General features: G+C 46.4%; 1 protein-coding gene and 1 pseudogene across 21 annotated transcripts in view; one reads left to right on the top strand and one right to left on the bottom strand.

Annotated features, from left to right (window-relative positions):
- Znf185 (zinc finger protein 185 with LIM domain) overlaps positions 1–5,632 on the bottom strand; it is a 57,303-nt gene extending 51,671 nt beyond the window's left edge. For 9 of the 21 annotated variants that reach the window (XM_042269103.2, XM_076562646.1, XM_076562641.1 and 6 more), the window contains exon 1: positions 5,424–5,631. The gene's annotated coding sequence lies outside the window, so the exon portion shown is untranslated. Of the gene's footprint in view, positions 1–5,423 lie in introns of all 21 variants that reach the window. The other 12 variants (XM_076562637.1, XM_076562648.1, XM_076562636.1 and 9 more) reach the window with 4 other exon arrangements.
- Positions 393–2,458, top strand: LOC102921439 (large ribosomal subunit protein eL18 pseudogene; annotated as a pseudogene).
- Positions 5,633–26,118: the final 20,486 nt, after the last annotated feature.

Below are 26,118 nucleotides of genomic sequence, written 5' to 3' on the forward strand. Positions count from 1 at the left end.
TGCTGTAGTCACTGAGGCTCCCGCCTGCAAGCCAACAAGGCAGAAGGAAGGAGGAATACTACGTGGAAAAAAAAGTTGAAAGAAACTTGGGTTGCAGAGGGGAAAATGTAATATGGAAAAAGCAAGCATGGCAGGGGGGTGTATTTTTAAATGTGCTTTACAGGTAAATGACTTCTGCATGAAAGTTTGGAATTTCACCTCCTGCCATCCCAACCCCAAACCTCAGATTCTAGACTTCTTGGCGTCTGTGTTAGAGGAATTCTGGGAGGAAGATGTCTGAGGCAGGCCAAGTCCTTCCCAACTGAGTAGGGAGCTAAAACCCCAAAAGGGGAGGGGTGCTGTTAGCTATCTGCCATTCCCAAGACCCTAGAATATTTCTGGCTCCCCTAGGGATGGAATTAAACACCTGCTTGGAGAAACTGGGCCACTTCAGGGGTGCCTTGGACTACAGGACTAGTGAGGGATGCTGGGGAGAGCTCTCAGAGATGTCTCTGAGATACCTGGGTGAGGCCAGCCTGCTGAGGATAGCAGGACCATGGGACCTCCTGCTCTCAACAAGACCCCTTCTCTAATTCCTCGTATGAGCAACTTACATTGCTACCATTGTTACCTCTGCAGCTATACCACAAGAAAGGGCCCGAGGAACTCACAGGCCTTCCTCCACAGTGCTAGCTACCTGTGCACTTTCACATCTTCACATCCCGATAGTTATTTCTGCAACTTGAGATCTAAGGTTTCAGGTCAGCACTAGTCACTCAGAGATGCTATCTTCATCTGCAGATGGGCACATCATGGGTCAAAAAGGGCTGGGGACTCTGGAACCCACCACCACCTCAACATTTTCTCCCTTGGTCCTTCATGAGTATCCCAAGTCCTCACAGCTGCCACCTGTTCAACCTTTGTCAGAGCACAAAGTAACAAGAACTCAGCCCCACTTGCTCCTAACTTTGGCCCAAACTGCTCCTGTCCTTCTTGCAAGGGATCCTCTAGTGAGGATGAAAGGAGAACTACCCAGCAGTTCCTCCAGCACCCAAAAATGTTTCTCTCCATAACTTTCCACACTCCAGGCCCTCTATACCCTCCATCACACTTTCCTGCCCAGTTTAAACCCAAAGTCCCTTTCACTCCGTCCTTGCCTCTACAACAACCCCCATTTTGGGATAAGAATATGGAAGCCAAGAGATGAGAAGGCATTCGCCCAAGGTCACATTTTCTTTTCTGCAACAAGCACCTATGGAAAGCTACTGGTCAGATTGGGTGCTAGGGAGATAGACAGTTAGAGGAAGAGAGATAGATCCTGTGGGCCCTAACAGAGTGCTGCATTTTCCAAGGAGGCACCCTTGGATCAGGTCCTAAACTATAAAAGAATGAGTAGGAGATGAGTGCACGCATGGGCAGAAATGGTGAAACAAGGTCTGCTTTTTGGGTTTTGTGGGGTTTTTTTCTTTCTAGGCTAAACCAAGCAGTGCCTAATGTCAGCATTTTCTACAGGGATCCCCATTCCTGTGACTGGAATCCTGGTGCCTCTTCTTTCCATGTGGCAACCCTCTGCCACATCAAGCTCCCTGGGAAAGTGACTTAGTCATCAGAAAGTGTTGTTCTGAGCCAAACATCACAGGGATTACCCTAGGGGGTTGAACCTCATGGCTGAGATATGCTTACAGAAAGATCCAAAGACAGGGACCACCAATAGGCATCACCAGAGCTTGGGCTTGCCCACCACTGGCTCCAGAGGCCAGGTTTTCTCTGAATCCAGGGTGTGTCTCCAGAGCTCCACAGCCTCCCCAGGCCACCAGCGGTAACCTCAAGGGCAACTGTGCAAGAAGAGGGGCTACAAAATAGGCATTAACAAGTAAGTAAAGAACTGCCCGCTTTCTGGACCTGGCTGAGCAGGAGGCGCCATCACGGGTGTTGACATTCACCACAACAATGACCAAAAGTTTCGGTGCAAGGAGCCCAAGAACCAAGGCATCTACCTGTGGCTGCTAGTCAAGCTGTACAGGTTTTTGGCCAGACAAACCAACTCGACCTTCAATCAGGTTGTGCTGAAAAGGTTATTTATGAGTCGCACTAACCGGCCACCTCTGTTCCTGTTCTGGATGATCCGAAAGATGATGCTTCCTGGCCGTGAGAACAAGACAGCTGTGGTTGTGCGGACGGTCACAGAAGACATGGGGATTCTCGAAGTGCCTAAACTGAAGGTGTGTGCACTGCGGGTGAGCAGCCGCACCCGAAGTCACATCCTCAAGGCTGGGAGTAAGATCCTCACCTTTGACCAGCTGGCCCTGGAATCTCCCAAGGGCCGTGGCACTGTGCTCCTGTCTGGTCCTCAGAAGGGCCGAGAGGTATACTGGCATTTTGACAAGGCCACAGCCATACCAAACCCTATGTCTGCTCCAAGGGCCGGAAGTTCAAATGTGCTAGAGGCAGAACAGCTAGCTGTGGCTACAAAAACTAACCTTGGATCCTACTGTTATTAAAAAAAAAAAAAAAAAAAAAAGAACTGCCCATCTTCTGCTTTACCTATTCCCCAAGTTCCTAGCTCTCTCTCAGAACAAGAAGTCAGCACTGCCCACAGGAAAAGCCCAGACTGTGTTTCTGAGAGCAGCCTCTAGGTTTCTCCAGCAAATTTCCCAGGGACATCTGCTTGAGCTGCAGATTCCTTCCAGCCTCCTCATCTCTGAGTCTGAGTCTGCACATCAGCCCTGGAGAACAACATGCACAGGGCCTCTTGGCCTTGAGTTTTCCAGCCTCTTCCCTACCTAGACCCCACTCCCTCTTCCCTGTCCATACCCTCTAACTGTGGTCATTCTAGCAGGGAAAGTGAACTGAAAAGACCTGCCAAATGCTTTCACATGGATCCACAGAAAGTAAAAGGGCTCCATTCTGTGTCTCAGTTTCCCTTTGGGAAAAATGAACTGACTCCAGCTATGTCAATGGAGAATCAGCTCATACCAAGACCAGGGCAGTGTGCTAAAGGGACTGACAGTAGATGAGGGGGATGAACTATCCAACATATTGCCCCTAGCAGGGTCTCCTGTCATTGAGGATAGTGTCTTTACAGCCTTATGGGTAAGAGAAAGGCCCAGAGGCCACACTGAGTTCAGAATCCAGCTCAGCAACCATCCACTTGTACAAACCTGGGCATGCCACCCAACCTCTTATGGCCTTGATTTCCCCCCTCGTGTTCAAGCAGCTTGGTACAAGGAGAGGGTTTAACCAGGGATGATGGTTTCCTCCTCTGGTCATGGGAGCAAGAGGTGAGGTAGGGCGTAATTTGGGATGAAAAAGCTGGATAAGTTGTGGGCTCCCAGGTCTATTCCCAACCATGGTTACCCAACGTCTGGAGTTCAACATGAGAAGTTTCTCCAAGCACCAGAGACCTAGAAAGTAGCTTTTTCTTTCCTGGCAGTGATCCTGTCCTATGTCACCACAGGGCTAGCAATGAAAGTGGCCTCAGGGCTCAGCAAGCAGAAGGCAAATTTGTGTTATGTATGACCTGGCACAATATAGGCTATGGCTTGAAGCAACATCCCAGCTAAAGGGATAAGTCATATATGGAGGCTTCAGTGAGAAAGGAGAAGGGCAGGTTTCTGGCTTTCAGAATGCATCAAGCCAGAATTGGGAGTTTTTCTTGGCATACAGCTGAAGACAGTTCTGGAACAGGTACCAATGCCTACCTTAGCCAGGTGCTGAGTGCTGGGAAACCAGAATCCCTGACCTAGCAGGTCTTAGAAGCCTTTAAAGGCCTCTGGGAGCCCAAAGCAGTTTGAGGAAGGGTTGTGCTAGGTTCTAGATGCTCCTGGGACTACTACCCTCCCAACTTGAGGACACACAATCACTCCTGTTATGATTCAGACAGCAGCTCCTTCTGGAGTGATCTGTCCCTTTAAAGACTTCTTTTTGTTAAATGTTGGGCTGATTTCTCTCCTACCCATCTTGACCTGGAGGCTGCTGGACTCTCATTCAAAGTCTACCTAATCTTTCCAGCTAGGGTGGCATCTCTGATCCATGTTTAGGGAGCCACCAGTGCTTTAATGACTCTCAAAGCTACAGCACCCTCTGTAGCCACCTTTGTCTTTGACTCATGAGTGTCCAGAGGATGGAAATGAACATATTTTGAGCACCTGCTGTGTACTTGGCCTTGACCTAGGTACCTTTTGTCAGTTCCACCCCACTGAGTTCAGAGCCCCAGCCAGAGCTGAGGATTGATGGCGCTGTTCCTTCCAAACCTGTAGTGAGTGGGCTGAGGGTGGTGAGGTGAACAGTACATACACCAAAGCCCTCCAGCAAGTTGTACCTGGTGAGTGCATCTGTGCCCTGGAGACTTGTTGGCACCCAAGCTGGCACTGTTTGCTCAGATGAGCCAGTTGAGGCTGTGGGAAGATAACCTTCCAAGCCTCCCACTGCAGCTCTGTGATTCAGAGTCCCTCATCACTATTTAGGCTTATCAGTTTGTGGAAACCTCCTTCCTCACCCAGACCAGGCACTATAATGAGAAATCCAAAGAGCCCTGAGACCAAGACAAGACCAAGAGCAGGTGTCACCACCTGCCTTAATATCAAGACTCAGTACATATGGCTTGTGGAGAACACAACTCCCAACAAACTTCAGAGATTCCACAGCCCTGGAGGGGAAGGTGGGCCTGGTAGGCTTCTCTCTTTGACCAGCAGAGCTGCCAGGTGCCACAGCTTGGAAGGAAGTGGCAGAGCTGACAGGAGGGCCTGAGTTTTCAGCCTTTCTCAGAGGCCAAGTATCATTATGCAGTTCCAAAGAGGATGAGGCTCTTGGCTCTCCCTTCCCCCGCACAAACAATCCAGTCACAGAGCCTGTGCACAGCAGATCCAGCTGATAACACCACAGTGACATTTGATTCGGCGCCTTCTGTCTGAGTATAAGCAGCTCCCTTCTGAGATCGTCCAATGCCCAGTACATGTCTATCACAAACCACCATCAAGTCCCTTTGTCCTAGGCTCCAGGCCAGTGAGAGGGGATTCTTAGAGTAAGCTTGTCTCTGCATCTCAGTTTCTTTATCTACAAAATGGGCACATTTTACTGAGAATGTGGTATTTCGTGATTTTTGCAAAACGCCAACTCTAGGCTCACCCTGTCCCCTCCTCCCTCAGTCAGCAGTTTACTAACAAACGGTCTCATCCTCAAATGGTCAGGACAGAGAGACAAGGCCAGCCAGAGGGCCACTCGCCTTGGTTGGTCACACTAAAGTACCCTGCTTCTCAGTTTCTTCACCCAGAGTGAAAAGCATAAAATCGAGAGTACTGTCTCCCTGACTGGAACCCCAGAATCCCTTGGAACGAGTATGAATTATGGGTAGAGAAACCGAGACTCTGCTTGTGCTCAGGAGGACACAAACCGGGTACCCTTTGCTGCCTCCCTGTCGGCCGACGGCAACTCAACAACCCTACCTGGTACAGGTGCCTGGCTTGTTGGACGGGCGGCGAGTCGGGCGGGCGTGGTGCGCGGGCTCCCTCGGGTGGGCAGTGCTGGACCCTACCGAGCTGTGTTGGTGGGCGAGGGGCGCAGCGAAGAGCGCGCCTGGAAACGAGGTGGCACAGACTGGGCTCCGCCCGCCCAAGAACAAACAGGTTTTCTCCGGCTGCAGGGAGCCTCGCCCCTCGCCCCTCCCCTCGGCCGGCCTCCTTCCTCTGCCCTCTCCTGGGGTAGGTAGATGCGCCTGGCACATTCCGCACATTCTCCCGCCAGTGTCCTCGGTCCTCCCACCCCTTCCTTGCTCCGCCTTGTGGAGCTGCTGGAGAAATCAAGGCTGTGTCTCCACTGGCCTGGCTTGGAGCAAGCTCCAGAAAGTTTTGCCGCCATGAAAAACTTCCACGCTAATTCCTCTGGGCACCCGGCCCCAGGAGCCGGGAGGCCTCCACCACGTAAAGGGCTCCCCCACTGCCTAGTGGCGTCCCTGCCTGTGCCTGGCGAGATCTGGTCCAGGCTCAGGGCCAACGACTTCCACAGATGCAGGCGGATCAGTTCTGTAGAGAACTACTGTGCCTAGATCCATTTTACAGATGGAGATCCCAGACAGGGGCGGGGAAAGGACCGGAGTTGGGGGTGGGGGGTGGGGTGGCGACTGGTGGCTGAGATCATGCAGGAAGTCAGGCAGAGGAGAAAAAAAAAAGCGAGCAAGAAACTTCTGTCTGGTGCCTGGCAAAAATTGCACCCTGGTAGTCCATTCTTGGATGGAGCGGGTGAGACACAAAAATCAGGGCCACCTCTCAGTCCAGGCCAGAAGACACACATTCAGTGACATTCATTCACACTTGTTGGATACTTAATGTGTGCAAGGCACTGACCGGGTGGGATGATGTAGTGGGTGTCAAACTTAAGAGAATATCTGACAAAGGCTCCTAACCCTATCTGTGAGGTCAGGGAAGGACTTCCAACAGAAGAGATAGTTAAAGCCAGCTCAAGCAACAGCCTATCAGGTTGACAGGCTCAAAAAGAAAACAAGAAAAAGAAAAAAGGCCAATAGATCCTACTTCTCAAGTCTTACCAATTTTATAGTCATTGCAGTGGCCTTCAAATCTGCCTACTGGTGTCCCTGCCTGCAACTTATACTTTCTTCCCACCCAGCTATCACACAGAATTCTGGTTAAGCAGCTTCATTGGGTGAATATGACCAGATGCTACCTGCTTAGAGCTCTTTCCTACAGTTTCCTGTTGCTCTTCAAATCAAAAGAGATGTCTTCAGAAGGCCTAATGGTTCACTGTGGTCAACCTCTCTCTGCAAGACCAGCCACTCTTACTCACCCTGACTTCCCATGTCTTCTGAGTACATCATGTGTCCTCACACCTCAGACATTTGTTCCTGTACTCACACTCTTGAAGTGCCCTTCCTATATCCCTCTGCTAGTGAACTCAGTCATTCCTCAGACTTCATCCAACCATTCCTAAATTCTTTCTGTCCTGCCACCTAGTCAAATTGACCACTTCCTTCTGTTCAATCACTTCCCTTTATTCTCGATGGTGAGGTTGGCACCCTGTCTGATTATCTCTGGGTCACAGAGACCAGCCCAGGGGATCTGGGGCATTTGTAGAAGGAAGAGATGAGAGATTGCAATTCTAAAAGAAGGGTTCTTCTTTATGTGGGGTTTATCAGACAGCAAGAAAGTGCTCTGTGTGTTCTGGGGGAGTGGTTAATCTTTGTCTCCTGCCAGCAGGTGTTTTTCTCCTTTCAGTTTAGTTGGCCCCAGGCTAGTGGCCAGCATCTAATGCTTCTTACCCTTCTCCCACAGAGGCTACTTATGGTCTTGTATTTGGCTTGGCATCCTAGCTCCCAAACATACTAACTATATGCCCTAGAGTAGATGACACAACTTTTTTGAACCTAGCCTAAAAGGAGGCAGAATGTAAAACAAAGTGATACAGCATGGCTAGGGATGAGTAAGGTGGTAGCACTTGTCTCCCAAGGCCCTCTAGAAAACAGAAAGCTCTGCCCCAGAACCTTGAATCAGGATGGAGCACCTGAAGAACATGAGCAAGAGTGGTATCCAATAGCATAGCTGGCCACTGAGGGTTGCACCAGACCTCAAGTTCTTTTCCTACCCAAAGCGACTCAGCCCCTGCCCAGGATAGATCCCTCATGACAGCTCTAACCATAGAGACCAGCCTTTGACACCTCCCTCCCAGCCAGGCTGCCAGGCCCTGCAGGGGTTCTTGCCTGCAAACGAGTTTGACTCGAATGGTAGGTGCCCTGCCCTGCCCACCTGTTCACTGTCCCAACAGAATCTTCTAATGATGCTTTCCACTCCCACCCTCTTCCAGGGCTACCTCCAGTCACCTCAGCCAGGCACCATTTGGAGAGGAGGGATGCTATGTAGCCCATGCTGGCCTCAGACTCACAGCAATCTTGGACTCAGCCTCCCAAGTGCTAGGATACAGATAATGTACAAGTAACATGCACTCAGATAAACCAAGTACTGTCATATGACCAAGCTCCTCTATTAGGGATGATATTTCTTCTCTAGGGACATCAGGTACTCTTTTACCCATTCTCAGCTGTCAAGTTGTTGTCTTCATGAACCTTTCCTTAGACTTTCCTCAAGTTCTAGCCCAAGGTTTTTGTGGCCCTCCTTTCCATTACTGTGCCTTAGTTCCTGGCTCAGTTCCAAGACTAGCCAAAAAGTCTCCCCCTTTCAGAGTTGCAATTTCCCCCTCCATCTTTTCTTTCTAGCTCTGGTATTCATCGAGCTTGTGTAGCAGTGCCCAAGGGGACTGGGCGGTAACCCCCAGGAATGCCGTCAAGAAGGCATTGAAAGCACAGGTGCTGGTTCTTAAGTGTAGAAGGCTCAAAGAGCAGGCTGGACTACCAGGAAAGGAAAGGGGTGGTAGGCAGTATCCCTGTTCAGAGGGAGTCACAGCTCAGGAGTAGGTATATACCCAAAATAGCTTCTCCAGAAGGCCAGATTGAAGTCAACAGATGGGCCAGAGGACAGGTGGCTGTCTGAGAGAATGGGCCAGCAGGATTACTAAGCTCCTAAGTTGCCCCCTTCTCATTTGCAAGGTTGGAAGCAGAACCCAGGCAGGCCTATTTAGCTGAAGCTTTCCCAGGCTTGGAAGGGAAAAACAGGTGGTACCCTGAAAGCTATCAGGACCCAGAGGTGTCCGAGGTAGGATCCCTATACCAGAGTACATTGGAGACAAATGGGCTGAACCCTGCAGCCATACACATGGAGAAATGGAAGCAGGGAAAGGGACCTTAAGATCACATAGCTAGTCTGGTACAGAGTTGAGCTCCAGAGGCTCTGGATGGACTATGTGTTCAATTGGTAGAAGCTGGGGTGTTCGAGTTTGTGTATAGGGAGTGCCACATTCCTGCTTGTACCCTAATCCCCTCTTCCCCTCCCTCCTTCCCAGGTCCCGCCCTGCTGCCTCATCCTGCTAAGCTCTGCAACCAGTTTATACTTGCTGGGTGACTCTGCTGACTCTCAGCAGGGTGCGTCCCCTGGGGCTAGGTGTCCCCAAGCTAGGCAGAGCTACACCCAGGAAGAGACCTCATGATACTTGTGATACTAGGCCTCTGTGCTTGTATTCAGTTCAGCTGCTAGGAGGTAGCCCAAACTCTTAGAATTTGGGGTGAGTTTCTCACCTACAAAATATTGCCTTCAGGGACCTGTAACTTAAATTTCTAAATAATCTTTTTTTTTTTTTTTTTTTGGTTTTTTGAGACAGGGTTTCTCTGTGTAGCTTTGCGCCTTTCCTGGAACTCACTTGGTAGACCAGGCTGGCCTCAAACTCACGGAGATCCACCTGCCTCTGCCTCCCGAGTGCTGGGATTAAAGGTGTGTGCCACCACTGCCCAGCTTCTAAATGATCTTTTAATTAAAAAAAAAAACAACCCTGGACCCAGATATTGGGGAGAATGCTGAAAGACCAGAGAGACAAAGGAACAAGCCGCTGTCTAACCTCTAGGACTCCTCAGCCTGAAAAAAGCCTTTAGTTCTTGCCTCCTCAGGCCTTATATACCTTTCTCCTCCCTCCATTAAGGATGTGTGATTCCCAAGTACTTGGATTAAAGGTGTGTGCCACAACTGCCTGGCTCTGTCTCTCTCCTAGACTGAATCAATCTCATGTAGTCCAGGGTGGCTTTGAACTCACAGAAATCCAGACGGATCTCTGCCTCCCAAGTACTGGGATTAAAGGTGTGTGCCACCACTGCCTGGCTTCTATGTTTAATCTAGTGGCTTGTTCTGTCCTCTGATCTTCAGGCAAAGTTTATTAGGGTACACAATATATCACCACAGGGACCCCTTACAACTCCAGTAGTTTGCACTATCCACTATGAAATTGTGCCTCTTCTTCAGCAAGCACAAACACTCTTACTTGTCAAGAGCTCCCACTATACTGCTAGCTCCATCTTGCCCAGGAAGAGGTAGCTCAGGGTGGTGGCAGAGGCAAAGAAGTCCCTTTCTGAAGACTAGTTTCCATGCCCAGGGACTGTTTGCTCCACAGGCTGCAACCCTGATGGGAGTCTTGAACTTATCTTCCAGTAAGGGGACTGGGAGATCATGCACCTCCTGAGATGGGCCACTTTCAAATGCCTTCCAGCCCTGTGTTGGGAGCTTTGCTATTTTGCAAATACACTGTTTTGAATAAGCAGGACACACTCTACCAGCAGTCTCTATCTGCATGACCTGATGCCCCAGAACAGACTCTGCCTTTTCTCTCTGGCTCTGAAGCTGCCCCAGGCCAGGCCTCCAGAGCACGAGTGCAGAAGCTGAGCCAAGGTCTTGCTGGCAGATAATCCCCACATGCCCTGAAGAATGGCTTTTTGCTGCTTTAAGAATCATCTACAGATCGGAAAAATAATGTTCTAATTGGAAAACCTCCCCGCCATGGTTTTCCGGAGTTTTAGTACAGTTGGCCGGCAAAGAGGTTCCTGGGATGAGGAGGAAGAGAAGTCATGAGGAGGAGACAGTGGGCTCCCTGCCCAGAACCCCCTCATCTCCTGAGTTAGCTCAGCCAATGCTGGCCAGCATGGGGCCATTCTGAGGGCCTGGACTTGTCATCTTTGAGAGTCCAGAGGCTGTCTGGCTTTAGTTGGGAGCTTCTTCCTGGAGTCCACCCCAAACCGGCCCCAAGGAGGCCCCATTGCTGCCCCAAAAGTATTCCAGGCTCTTAGGACCCTCTCATAGGACTGATGCCCATTGGGCATTGTGAACCAGTGTCTGGAAGAGGAAAGGTATGCCACCTGCTCAGAAACAGGGAGGCATAGTCAATACTGGTATCTATGGGGGCCATGGCTCTAATGGGCTCTGCACTAGGAGGCCTGGTAGCCTGCACTTGAACTTCTGCGTAGCCCCATCTGTTGCAGGAAGCAGAGAAAGAGGCATTTCAGACTCTGGTCCTGCTAAGCCTCACCTGGTAAGCCACTGGCTGCCAGAGCTGTGACTATAGTTACTCGAGGAGCTTTCAAGTGTCAGAGCTGTGGATTTGCTTTGTTGGGTTGAGCTCTGCCCTTATACCTGTAGGGCACCACCCAGGAAGGAGAAGTGCAGGACATCCCTGAAACCCCATTGCACCTTCTTCACCCAGGAGGGATCAGGTTATTTGTAGCTTATCTCTTTCAGGCTGTAGACTTACTAATTTTTCTAAGAAACCTTCCTGGATGCTTAGCTGCCTTGACTTCACTGAGGGAGGCAGCCGTTGGGAAAATAGAAGGGAGAAGTATAGGGAATTGCTTCTTGTCCATCTGAGGAGGATCATTACTCCCCTGCTCCATCTTTCAACTGAGATAAGCAACTTTCTTCTTCTTTCCCAAGTTGCTGCTGGGCAGATTCCTGGCCCAATCATGGGAAGTCAGGCTCAGTCAGGGCAAAGACCTGGCTTTCATCATAAAGGACCAGACTGACCTGGCTGGGGGATGCCCTTGGTCCCTTTTCATGGCATGTAGCTTTAGTAATCTGTATCTGTGGACCATGAATCAACCATATGGCTCTAGGCTGACACTGTGCCTTCCCCTCTTCTCTTCCTCTTGTCCCATTCCAGGCTTAAGCGTCTGTGACTATGTAACCTGAAACCAGTATATATCTGTAGAGCTGTACTGGCTTAGATAGGCATCACTGGCCACTGGGGGGTGGTATCCATGGGATCCCTGACCAGATAAGGGTCTTGGCCTGAGAAGACTAGCAAAGAGCTACAGGGTCCACATGAATGCTCATTTCTAAACAGCTGCATCTGTTCTGCTCAGAGGCCTTTCTATTGAAGTCTAAATGAGTCACAGTGAAATACTATTGGAAATTCTGTTCCTTTGTCATCCTGGCCACGTTTCAAATGCTCAACCTCTCCATGGGATTGATGGCTACTGTGCTGGAGAGCACAGACAGTAGCTGCATCCATCATTACAGAAAGTTCCATTAATAGTGCTGCTCTGGGTGCCCACTTCCCCTTTGATGGATCTCTCTCTACTTCATTCCTAACTGAAGCTTGCTCCCTCCACCTAGCAAAGGCCCCCTGGACCCCTTTCCAGGGGAAGCTCTCCCACATTCATCTTTCTTGGAATGGGCTAGTTTGTTCCTGAATGAAAACTCAGGCCTACTGCCCTTTGTAGCAGATGTGAGAAGATGACTAGAGGGCAACAGTAGTGCAGTAGGCTAGTAAGTATGTGACATCAGTCACTCTTATCTGGGGACTAGCCATCACCAACCTTCACCTCCCAATTTAATGTACCTTTGTGTCTCTAAAGACTCTGTCAAGTCCACTTCAGGCACTTGGCATGGTGTCTGAACTTCTACAATCTCTAATATGGGCCTCAATTTTTACCACAACCTCCTCTCTTCTAAGGGTTTGTTCAGTTGCTTCTGGAACAACTATCAATCAAGTTTTGTAGAGCTCCCAGCCTCATTTCTCTACTTGCTTTAGCCCTTTCCTTTGTTTGTCTCCTGATCCAAGTTCACAGTCCAGCCCTTCAGCCATCCCTTCAGCCACACTGTCTTGTAACATCCTAGTCTTTCTATGTCACCTCCAACGTGTAACAGCACTGTATCTGTGCAAAGGGAAACATCTGCATCTTTGAAGTTCATACAACTGTGTAGAATGGTGCACCTTCCTAAATCCTTCATAGACTTCCTCAACTGCTCGCTCACTCTATCTATTATCTATCTATCTATCTATCTATCTATCTATCTATCTATCTATCTATCTAACTATCTATCTATCACCTATCTATCTATCTATCTATCTATCTATCTATCTATCTATCTATCTATCTATCTATCACCTATCTATCATCTATCTATCTATATATCTATCTATCTATTATCTATCTATCTATCTATCTATCTATCTATCTATCTATCTATCTATCTAGACAGGGTCTCACTACTTAGCCATGTCTGGCCTAGAACTTGCTACATAAACCAGGCTGGCCTTGAGCTCACAGAATCCAAGTTCCTCTGCTTCCAGAGTGCTGGAATTTAAGATATGAGTCACTATACTGGGCCATTTTATTTTTTGAAATAAGATTTATAACTGAACCTGGAGCATGCTGGTTCAGCTAGACTAGCTGGCCAGTAAGACCTTCCTGTCTCTGCCACCCCAGTGCCACCTTTACAGGTGTATATCAAGGCACCTGGCTTTTTTAAAAAAACAGAGGCCATAAGGATTGAACTCAGGTCTTCATGCTTATATAGCAGACAGTTTACTGAGAGAACCACCTCCTTAACCCTATAACTATCTTCTTTTCTTTTGTATCATAACAATGTCTGTCTCATCAGTTCATTGGTAGAATGCCCACTTAGCATGTGCAAGGCCATGACCTCAATCCCTAGCACTTCAAAAGAGTGCCCACCTTATCTGGAGCATTTCTCATCATCATCATCATCATCATCATCATGAATTTTAATCTCAGTGAACCCTACTCCCACCTCTAGTTGCTGTTCCATTTTTGTTCCTCTACTGGGCAAAAACCTAAAGTAGTTTTCTGGGCTTGGAATCTCTACTTCTCCCATTCTTTCACAATCTCATTCCCATCAGGATTTCAACCTACCACTTGCTTAAAATCACTCTTGTCACCAATTCATATTGCCAAACTCACAGCTCACATCCCTGCCCTTACTTCACAGGTACAACTGACTGCTCCTTCTTTCTGTAAAAACTTGCTTTTCTTAGCTTCTCTGATACCTCACTTATCAGGAGATATGAAAGTTAGATGCTCAGTCTCTGGAACCAGATTATCTTGGTACAAATCCTGGATATGCAAATTATCCAAGTTATTTGCCCTATCTGGGTTTCAATTTCCTATCTGTGCATTTGAAGAAAGAGTACCATTACCTAACTTTGTGGGACACTGTAAAAGTTGTAAAGCACAGCACATACTCAATGAATGTTTGCAGTTGCAAATATTACTTGAATTCACCACATGGATGTTTAAGAATCAACTAAATTTAAACATGCTCAAATAAATTCTTGTCTTTCCATTCTAAGTCTTTGTTTTATGACAGACTTTTAGAACACACAAGTGAACACACACACACACACACACACACACACACACACACACACACACACACACATATTTATTCATCCCAGATAGGGAGTCTACAATGGATCAAAATAGGTATATACCTAAGTTTAACTTGGCAAACCAATTGGTTTTGTTGGGGTTACTTACAGGAACATGGGTGAGGGGTTACTTACAGGAACAGAAACGACTCAAAGACATCCCAGCACATGTGACAGTTCACAAAAGTTGGGAAACTGGAGCACACTGCACAACTTGCAGGCAGCTCAACAGGTTGGAGAGTGTCCTTTCCAAGTGACTCAGTTGGTCTAAACCTCCTCCAGGCAACTCAGCTAGTTTCTGCTTCTTTAGGCAGCTGAGCTGGTCTCAGTCTTTTTTGCAGCTTGGCTTATCAGAGAATGACTCCTGGCAGTCTTTATTGTTTAGTCTTGGGAGGGAGAGGCCTAGTGAATGTGTTCAGTTTTAGGGAGCTACTGAAGCTCTTTTGAGTCATTCTGTCTGAAAGAGCTTCCCTGGGAGGTGGAATGTTTCATTCTCAGATTAAATTTCTCCAAACAAATCTTCACTCCCTGACTTCATTATCAGAATGGCTCCTCCACATCCAACCAATCTGCAAGTCTTGACTGCAGGTCTACCTTTCTGAGCACTCCCTACCCACATCCATTGCCATCTCCATCCCTATACTAGTGTCCTCATTCACCTCTTTTCTGCTCTTTTGGCTGCTGCTGTCAACCCACTGTGTCCATTAATTGCAAAGCAGCGAGAGTGGTTTATCCCTGGGCTTTCTATTCAAGCTGGCAACAGGGCACTGAGACTCTGTAGCTCCTAACCAAGTCTGATGCCAGATATAGCCCCAGCCTCTTCAATTCCACGTTGAGTTCATACTGGATTTCTGCTTGTTCCCATCCAAGACTTACCCTGTCTCTAAGCTTTAGTGTTGACTGAGGTTTCCCTCACCTGCCTTACCACCACTCTCAGTTTTCAAGGCAAGGTCACTGCCTCTAGCGGGAAGTTGTTCTTTTTTTTTTCTCGGTTTTTTGAGGCAGGGTTTCTCTGCATACCAACCCTGGCTGTCCCAGAACTCACTCTGTAGACCAGGCTGGCCCTGAACTCACAAAGATCTGCCTGACTCTGCCTCCCTGGTGCTCGGATTAAAGGAGTGTGCCACCACTGCCTAGCAGGAAGTTGTTTTCAACCACTAAGATGCAGGGCAAGGTCTTTTCCATTGGCTTTTTCACAATACATTACCTGACATGGTCACTGTCTCCTGACTGTCTCCTTCATTCCTCCTTGAGTGGAGGGTATATATATCCTTCACACCTGCCCTTTTCCTGAGTGAGCCCTTGATACCATGCCTGAATAAGTGCACAGGAAACATCTAACAAATACTTGAAGGAGGGAAGGAATAAAACAATCATTTAAAATGCAGTGTGTGACCAAGGTAGCACTTCAAATTAGTGCATTAAAAGCATATCATCTAAGAATTCATGTTGGAACAACAAGTTGGGTTTCCTACTTCACACTCCACATAAAATAAACTCCAGATGGCTGAGAAATTTAATGTAAAAATGAAACCATAAAAGCACTAGAAGGAATTTTGGGGTGAGGAGAGCCTTTGTAAGTATGTCATGAAAACCAGAAACCATAAAAGAAAGATGGAGAAATGAAAAACTTCTGTACAACAAAACCTACTGTAACTGTAACTACAGAAATAACAAATGGGCAAGAGTTGTTTGCTGTACATATTACAGCTCAAGCCCACATCTTCTTAAAATTAACCCAACAGGAAAATAGGCCAGTAAAGGAATGGAACAGATAAAAACAGAGAACTCATCAATCCCCAATTAACACATAATGGAATACAAAAGAAACAGGCTGTTTCTACCTCTGCCTCAAGTATGAAGAACTGAAAAGGAACCTGTAAAATATGGGTTATTTGGGGTGAGGAAAAGTGTTTCATTCATGTTCCAGTAGGTCCTAGGAATGGGAATATAGATCAGTGGTGTCTTCTTCTTCCTTCAAAGTGATCCTGGTAACAAAATGGTGACCCAAGAGTACTAACATATACAGATTTCTTTTATTATGTGATATAATTTATGCACATTTGTATATTATATAAAACATGATGCATATAAATATCTATCCATGCCATCAGCATTAGCTAGGCACTCCAGCCTCTGTCCTGGTGCTTGGGCATGACATGTCCTTGCTCAGATGAAAGGGAAATTTATATGCTGTAGATCCCATGTCCTGCCATGTACACACACTTCTTCCTTCCTCCTGGGTTAGCCATTAATCCTTCTTAACCAGGTCATTCTTCATTCTGATCAGTATTCTGTAAGTTTCCTCACCATAGGAAGCCAGCTTTTTCTTGACCCCATTTTCCATTCAGAGAATCATCTGCATTTCCTGCTTCTAGCTCTTCTTTTTTCCATCTTTTCCTCATTTGTATCACTATTGGCTCTTGTCAGGGTCTGAAGTCTGCTGTGTTGCTAATCCAACAGCTATTTTTAAAGTTCATATTTTACTGGACACCAGTGTCACTTGAGACCAGTCACTCCCATTTCCTGTAGACCCACCTTGGCTCCTCCTCTTTCCCCAGGCCACCCTCTTAATGTTGGAGGGATCCAGGACTCAGTCCTTGGAACTCTTCTCTACTATACTAATTTCTATGGTGACTTCAATGTGGGAGGCCAGCTCCCACCTTTTAAAAGGGTTCCTATGAACAGGAGAGAGAGAGATAAGAAACTTTTAGATAGAAAGATAGCAAAGAGGAGAAAGAAACACAGGATCGATTCAGGAGGACCTGGATCAAAACCCAATGGTCCCTTCTGCCTCTTCAAAAAGGGCGTTTTATAACAATGCTAAGGGGTGGGGCAAAAGACCCATGCTAGGTCAAAGCATACCGCACAGCCAAGTTCAGACCCTTCCAAACACCTGGTAACCACGCCCATCATCGTCAAATCATCCCCTAATGCAGCCCTGCTGGGTAAAGCAAGCTCAGATTCTCAGACCCTGAGTAAGTTCTCATTAGGAAACCTCTGTGGGTCTCTATACTTCAATCCATCTTGTAGCTTTAAATACTACCTAGAGAACAATGGCTTCTAAATTTTGAATTCTAATTTCTTATTCAAGCCCATCCCCTGAATTCCAGGTTTTTGGATTACATGGCTTTGTCAGTATCTCCATCTGTGTATTTATTAGGTGTCAACTAAAAAGACATCACACACACACACACACACACACACACACACACACACACACACACACACACCAGAATGCTCAGAGATCCTTGTTAAATATGATGTAGTACCAAACCTATTTGACCTGACAATAGAACACTAATTTTTCTGCCTCAGAATCTCCAGTGTTCTAAATCATTGCCAACACTTGATACAAGATGTGTTATGTTTTTCAGTGCAGTGGATACAAAATGCTAACTTGCTGTGTTTAATATTATAAGAGTTCTCAAATTCAGATATTTATCTTAGTTTGCACCTGCATCATGGTAAGGAAAATGGAGTACAAGTATGCTCACTACAATACTATTCACTGGTATTTTTAAACTCTTGTTTATGCTGGGAACTGTAGTAAAAGCCTGTAATCCCAGCATTCAGGAGGTGAAGGAAGGAGGAGCAGGAGTTCAGGCCATCATGAGTTTGGGTCACATGAGTCCTTGTTTTAAAACAAACAACAGTAACAAAATCAACCAAATTTTAATCAATAGGTACAACATACCTGACAGCAACAACTTAAAGGTTTATTTGACTTATGGTTTCAAAGTCCATCATGGCAGGAAGGCAAAACATGGGCTCAGCCCATGGTACTGGTAACTTGTGTCAGTGGTATGGACCAGGAAAATAGAGAGGCATAAGGCTGGAACCCAATGTGAGTATACTCTGCAAGACCTGCACCAAATGACTTACTTCTGTCAGCTAGGTCCCATATTACAAAGATCCCACAACCTCCCCAGATAATATCACCAGCTGGGGAACAAGTGTTCTAACACATGAGCTCATGGGCAACATTTCACATTCAAAACCAAACAATAACTCAAATTTATAACAGCACACTCTGGCTGAATAAGATGATGATTTTAGATCTCAAGTTATAGACACAGAAAATTACACATCATATTGTTAAATGAAAGAGGGAAAATATGGCTGGCATAAAAATAAGGCACACTGGAGCCAGGCATGACTATGCATGCCTTTAATCCTCAGGGAGCAGAGGCAAGTGGAGTTATAGGAGTTCAAAGACAGACTGGTGTACATAGCATTAGGATACATAGTGAGACTTTGAAAGAAAGGAAGAAAGAGAGAGAGAGGAAGAAAGAAAAAAGAAAAGAAAGGAAGGAAGGAAGGAAGGAAGGAAGGAAGGATATATGGCAACATAGTATGATTTTATTCCCATAACACAGTACAAAGGCATTGAGAAACACCTTAGCAAATGTTACTGCTTGCTATGGTCTATAAGCTGGAATTCCAGTTACATTCTGTTTTTGTTTTTGTTTGTTGTTGTTTCTGTATGTTCTATTTTTGATATCCTATAATGTTTCACATTTTAAAAGATTTATTATTTCATATGTATGGGATTTTTGCCTGTATATATGTCTGTGCACCACGTATGTGAATGTAGGGAGCCGCCATTCTAAGATGGCGCTGGCTTCCTGGTAGCCTAGCTGTAAACAACTCCATATTTGGCTATGATGCATGAGTATGGTAATTGGCCTTATGTCCTCAGCCTATCCCGTGGCTCCCCGTGCTAGCATTCTGGCGGGACCCAATCACAGTACGGCACGTTTGCCTGATTCCCTATATAAGCAGCTGCAGTTTAGTCCTCGGGGCCCCTCACCTCCCGCTCTCCCTTAACCAAGAGGCGCTCCAATAAAGTGTGTTCTGAGAAGGATCCTCGCATGGTGGTCGTTCTTCCTCGCTGTCCGAGGAGCGCGCCGCATGTGAAGTACCCATGGAGGCGAGAAGAGGGTATGCTGGCCCCTTCTGGGTTTGAATGGGCAGAGGACATAGATGGCTCCCCCACCACGACTTCTTGGTCTGGGATAAAGGGGCACAATCAACCAGGAACCCGCTGGAAGCCAGAGGCACCATCATACCAAACGCCACCTGAGGTTTCTAGGCCTAGGAAAAGAGAGGAAAGGCAACAGATCTGTGCCATTCCTTGTGGCTGGGATGGGCAGGACTCAACCAAGCGCCACCTGTGAACCATCCAAGAGCCCTGACGCCAGGAAGCCAGACACCATTGCGGTGAGGGAGTGCAGGGTGAGAGGGTGGAAGAGAAGAACAGGCAGAATGGTTTGTAGGCTGGGGAGAGAGGCAGATCTGGAGAGGTGAGGGTGGTGAGAAACAGGCTGATGTGAATGGCCTACTGGCCATCAGAGTCCAGGATGGTGCCAGTCCTGGCCTATGGCCAAGGGACAGGTCTTGGTCCAGGGCCCTGGAGCAGCCGAGGGGGCATGTATTGATGTCTATGGCTCCTGTTGCTGCTGGGAGTCATGCAGAGGCCTGTGGTCTGGGCTGTGGGAGCCCATTTTCGGGTTCCTCGTGGCTTTACCCAGCAGGTCCGCATAGAGGATGATTAGGACCACGGGCCTGAGTGCAGGTGTCTGAGATGGTCTGCACTTGGCTGTGCTGGGGGAGGAGGTCTTTTGCTCCACCCCTTGGCGTCTCTATAAAAACCCTGGGACAGAGACAGTTGGGGCCCATTGGAAAAGGTTCCAGGCCCTCTCAAGGCTATCCTTTATTTTCTATCTGTTTATCTCCGCAAGATTCTCCACAATAAATCTTTTCTATCTAATATTTCCTGCTGCTCACACTCAAGAAAACTCTGGGGAACTGTGGGGGTGGTGGGTAAATGTCCCACAGAATGGTGCCATGAACAGGGCCTAAAGAAAAAAGAAAAAAAGGGACGAAAGAAAAAAGGGGACTAAAGACAAAAAAGGGGAACTAAGACAAATGAATAGGAACTAAAGACAAAGTAATAAGGACTAAAGATAAAGGAAAATAATAGTTTTATTACAGAGTTTTTGGTGAAAGTGTGAGTCAGCCCTGCCAGTGGAAAGGCATGCCAGTGTTATGGAAAATATATCTATTATTAAGGGGCAGGGGTTTTATCCTCGAGAGAAAAGGAAAACGGACTGGAAGGATGTCTGATGCTGCAGCACAAAATTCTCTTCTATCAAAATTTTCTATCTTCTATCCCTTTCTCAATTTCTATCTGTGAAAAATAAGTATAAGGTATAGGGTATTAATATTGTAAGGATTCTGTCCTTAATTATGTCATTAGCTTGTGACGGCGTCCCAGCCTAAAAAGCAGGTGGGTCCTCTGTGCGTCCCTCTCTTTCTGCTCCTTCCTTTCATCTGTCCTCTCTCTCTCCCTCTCTCTCTCCCCCTTCTCCCAATAAAGCTCTAAAAAGGTAACCATGGCTGTGATTCTTCCGATTAGCACTCTCCTCTACCAGCATGGCTGCCGTGGGCGGCGGCCAGCCATGAGCAGCGTGCCGTTTAACCAACATTGGTGACATGACTTGTATACACCACTGAGCACCGAGGACCTGCTGTGACCGCTGCCGCCTCCCACCTCTTCCCCCACCCAGCGAGACCGAGACCGCAAGACCGTGAGTGTGCGTGTGTCCCTCACTGCCTCTTCTGGACCCCCACACAGCTGCCATCACCACAGTGAGTCTGTTGTTCTCGAGGCTGTAGTCTGAGCTATATTCTTTGGACAGACACCCCGGGGGTTGTCCTCGGGCTGTGCTGGCAATGGCAGGCACATTTTCACTCCTGACGAGGGGGTAAATGGTGTCTAGGGTTCAATGGTGAACCAACGGCAGTGCAGCTGCAGCCCTCCCCATCCCTTGACGAAGAGGAATGGTGACTTGAGCTGATTCATGGATCTCTCTCCACTCGCAGGGATGCTCGAGATTGGAGTCTGATCCCGGTTTGTTATTTTAATTTTTCTCTCAGCTCCAGCCATGAGACAAAGGGGCAGATATGATACATTTACCACCTACATTGCCAGATAGGGGCGGGCACAGCATAAACCTGGCCACATAACAAAAACTTCTGCCAGTGAACAGGCAAATAAGAGTTACTTTATCTACAATCTTTCTGCTAAAGTTCTAAACCCTTCTCTTTCCCCACTTCTGCGTCTGCCACGTGCAGTCTTTTCTGACTTCTGCTGGCAGTGGGCGGGCTCAAATGGGCAGGCTTGGGCGGTTTCTACGACTTGCCTTAACTCACCTTAACTCCATCCACTCATTCTCAAACTGCCTTGAGAAGCACAGATGGGTCTGGAAGCGGCTAAGATCCATACAAATAAGTTTGCAGTAGTCAGGATGGTTCTTAAGCCAAAAAATCAGCTTATAGCCTAAGACAAGTCTTCCAAAAGGATCAGTTTATAGTCTGCCTACTGGCAGATCTTCCAAAAGCTGTCCTTAAGCCACCAATCATCAGGAAAAAATTCAGGACATGGAGTAAAACCCGTCTCTTGTTCCCCAGACCTCCCTGACTAAAACTTAAGTATCTGAAGAGCAAGGCTCCTGACCCCATAGGCAAAAGAGTCATCCATGGCATTTAAGGTGTGCTAGGGAAGAGATAAAAGTCCAAAAACAAAATTGCCAAGTGCTGGCACTCGCTGACTCCCAAAAGCTGTTTGGTCCCTGTTTTAAGTGAGGAAAAGGCCATGGGCTAGCGAATGCCCTGCCAGGCCATCAACAGCCTTGTTAAAAGTGCCGCCTAGAAAGACAGAGTCAGCTGACTGCCCCCAGGCACCAAGATGCATGGGTACATTAAGCTAAGACCTCCAGCAGACCTAGGCTTGGCTACAGACATGGCAGGGAACCCAGAACGCAGCAGGGAAGCGATCTGTTTCTTTCCTTTGGACACCAGAGCCACTGACTCAGTCCTGGGAGTTTTTGGATGCCACCTCTCCTTTATTGTCAGGTACAGACAGATTTAATTGCACTTTCAGAGTTACTTAATGAAAAACGATTTTACAAATATAGTGTAGGAAAAACTTAGAAGTGTAAGATCGTGTAGAAAAAATAAGTAGGACAACTAGACAGAAAAACTCTTCAGTTTTCTAACTTTGGGGGCTATGAATGCAAACTGGGAAAAAAAATCTTTCTTTGGGCTTTATGGGTAGTAAAAAAGCTCTTCTTTGAGCTTTTGGGGAAGAAAAAGTTTCCTATGCAACTTTTGGCCTAGGGACAGCTGAAATGCTAAGTCCAAGCAACAGGAGAAAGTGATTTCTCCCTGAGGCAAAAAATGCAGGTGTAAAAAGCCAAAACGTTTTAAGTTCAGAAGTTGTGGGAAAAGTTGGTCTTTCTCTCTCGGGGGAAAAAATCTTTCTCTTAAACTAAAAAGCTTTTCTTGGAAAATTTTGGTGGGGGGGGAATCTCTCTAAAAAGCCTTAATCTTTCTCAAAAGCTCTCAAACTTAAAAAATAAAGCCTTTAACTTTCTCTCAGAAGGAAAAACTAAAGCCTTTAATTTTCTCTCAGAAGGACAAAAATTAGAATCACGTGAAGATATTAGTATGGAGACCACCTCTGTTTAGCTCTAAGGGAAAACAAACCTCTTAAGACCGCAAAACCTCTCTAAGTTCTCTTTCAAGCTTTAAAAATCCTCCCTGCAATACAGGAGGCAGGGATGGAGTTCCTAAAAACCTCTCCTAAGCTCTGTCTCAAGCTAGTAAAAGACAGTGGGTCAGAGTACCCTGAGGGAAACACTTGGGAGAGTGTGGGTAAAGAGCTACAGAGAGCCCAAAAGGGCAGGAAACTTTACCTGAGAAAGGCAAAAAAGCCAAGCTTTTCAGTTACAGTGAGCTGAGGCATCAAGGGTTTTGTTTCTGAGTGAGCATTTCAGAATAAAAAGGTGTTCCTAATCATCCTAATGCAAAGATCCCCTGAAGCAATGCAAACTCTGTTAGCATTGTATCCTCACTTCTGACCAAAAACCCAGAGGCTACTGTCCAGCATCTCTGAGTTGGAGTGCATTTCGGGGATACTAGGGTTCCTGCAGTTGTAAACTTCCTGGAGCACAAGGCTGAGGCAGGAAGGTGCAGGGACCAAGGGAAAGATTGCCAATGAACAAACAAAGCTAAAGCTGGTGGGAACGGCACAGTTGTCTGCTTTCCTACAAGTCCCGGGTTGATAGAATCACAGCTGTAAAAAGAAATCTGAGAAAAGCTTTCCTATCAGAGTAAGGACCTTTCTGGGAAAACAGTAAAGCTGAACTGTGTCTGAAGCAGTTGTGCTGCTGAGTCAGAATGCTGTCTGGGGAAAGAGCCCAGCCAGGGCAGGACAGAACTATCCAGGAGTAAAGCTTTCTTTTCTGTCAGAGAAAGCACCTCTTTGAGAAAAGCTTTGTTTCAACTGACTCCCGGTGAGATGAGGGGGTGTAGCCCTGAGGGGTGACTGCCTCTGGCATAAGCTCTGTCCTTGAGCACCCAGACAAGCAAACACAACCCACTGGGGGACTGGGCCAGGTGAAGGCCTGATGAGGCAAAACACACCTGTCCTAATGGGAGTTTAGAAATGGCAAAACCCTCCCTTGTTAGATTTTCAGTCTGTACACAAACCACACAGACCCCGAAAACAGAAATGGACAAAAAGCCCCTACCTTCAGTAGCCGGGAAAGCCGCCACTGTAGTGTTGGAAACTGTTTCTGGGGCAGAGGGGATAAACTGAGACCAAACTGGGAAACTCTGAAGAAACAGAGAAGGGACAGATTCCTCCCCAGAAAATGCATGACCTGAAAAAGCTGCTAGAATGTGAGGCAGATTGGGGGTGGGGGTGGGGGTGGGGGTGGGGGGAAGTCCCTACATCCAAAGGCAGCTAGCAGAGGTACAGAGCTGCAGACAGATACCTGAAGCTCTGCATCTGGGGTGTGGGGGTGGGGGTGGGGGTGGGGAGGAACAAGCAAAATGAGATAAATCAGTGGGAGAAAATCTCTGTGAAAGAGCTATGGAAAAGCTGTTGTAAATATTTGTTTTTCACTGACTGGCTAAGGCAAACACAAGCCCTGAGGAAAGTTGCCATCAGAAATTGCCCACCTCAATGCGCGCTAACGAGGCAGGTGTGGTTCTGATTTGGGGCCAGAGTCAAATGAAGGAGAGACACCTGTTAAAGCCAGCTGAGGAGCGACCAGAAACCTCCCAATGTCCCATAGCTGAAAATGTAAAATGCTTGTTCAAATCTCCCATTTCAAAAGCAAAAAACTTTGTTCAAACCTCCCGGGCAAGAATTTGTAAGCAAGTCTGGTAAAAAAGAACTTAGAAGTTGACTCTCAGACCCGAAAAGAACTATGGGAAATGAAGTCCAAAAGCTAGCTTGCAATAAGGGACTGATATAAGGGAAATGCATTCTGGGAAAAGTAGTTTTTCTGCTAAAGATGGCGAAATTGCCCTGAAACACTTTTGTCAGCTCGAAAATGTGTTCATGGTAAACTTAAAATACAGCTTTTAAAAGAATAAGGAGGAAAATCGTCTAAAGGTTTAAGTGTCAGTTCCAATGAAAAATTGAAAGGATATGGAACTAGGTGCTTCGCGGTTTGGGGCTCCGTTGGTAAAATGCCTTATTTACCCTAATAGCTGTGCAAAGTTTTTATGGTAGCTGGATGACAAAAAAGCTACCTTTAAGAGCAAACAAGCTACTTTAAAATCCTTAAAACAAAGGAAAGCAGTTTATACACTGAACGTTGTCTTAGATATGAAGAAACTTATGTGAAATTAAAAATTCTTTATCTCTTGAACAAACAGCCTGCAATGAGTGATTCCGTTTGCAAATCTAAGGGGATAAGAAACAGGCATTCAAAAAAGAAATGACTGCTTTATAGACTGGAAACAAACTTCAGAAAATATAGCTGTCTTACAAAAGAGTTGCTTTACCTGAAAGTTCCTTATAAGAAATCAATGCAAAATATCACAGCTGCTAATAACATCAGGAATTAAAGCTAATGAAATGAAAATGCTAAATCCTGAAAGTGCTTTTTCTCAAAGTAAGCTAATGAAGGATACATTTCATGAAAGAACATCTATGTTCTTGAGTCCTTTGAATAGTAACAGTTTTGGTGAAAATATTGGAACTAACATCAAATCAAAATGTTTCAACAAATTCAAGATGCTATTCACAAAAGAAAGCTGCCATGCTTTGTGGGCCATATTAGAGCTCACTCCAATCTTCCTGGTCCTTTAGTTGAGGGTAATGCAATGGCTGATAAGTTAACAAAGATAGTAGCATTATCCCAAGTGGAAATGGCTCAACAGTCACATGCTCTTCATCAAAATAGCAAATGCTTAAGAAAGCAATTCAATCTTGCCAAAGAAGCAGCTCTTCAAATAGTTAAACAATGTGGGGTATGTCCAAAATATTTTCTTGTCCCTCACTTAGGGGTAAACCCTCAAGGTCGTCTTCCTAATCATCTATGGCAAATGGATGTTATTCCTATGGCAGAATTTGGCAAATTAAGATATGTACATGTGACCATTGACACTTATTCAGGATTTTTAATGGCTAGTGCACAATCTAGGGAAGCTACAAAACATTTAATTATGCACTACTTGAAGTGTTTTTTCATATATGGGTATACCAAAAATTATTAAAACTGATAATGGTTCTGGATATAGTAGTAAGGCATTTCAACAATTTTGTACCCAATGGGAAATCGTACATAAAAAAGGTATTCCTTATAATCCGCAGGGACAAGATATAGCTGAAAGGGCTCACAGCAGTCTTAAAATACAACTTCAAAAAATAAAAATAGAAAAGGAAGAAATTTACCGTCAATCTCCACATAATGCATTAAATCATGCTCTTTTTGTTCTGAACTTTTTGAATATGGATGTCTATGAACAGTCTGCCATAGATAGATTTTGGCACAGTGGCACCCAAGTGACTTTTGCTCAAGTGAAATGGAAAGATCCCTGCTCAGGATTATGGAAGGGTCCCGATTCTGTTTTAATATGGGGTCGAGGACATGTTTGTGTTTTTTCACAGGAGGAGAATGAAGCTCGGTGGTTACCGGAGCGTTTGGTAAGGAGCGTGGAACTAAGGAAGGTCAGCTCCAATGAGGTTCCTATAAAGGAACCAGAATGAAAGTGGCTCGATTAGTA

This window comes from Peromyscus maniculatus, chromosome X, assembly GCF_049852395.1.
Source record: "Peromyscus maniculatus bairdii isolate BWxNUB_F1_BW_parent chromosome X, HU_Pman_BW_mat_3.1, whole genome shotgun sequence".
NCBI lineage: Eukaryota > Metazoa > Chordata > Mammalia > Rodentia > Cricetidae > Peromyscus > Peromyscus maniculatus.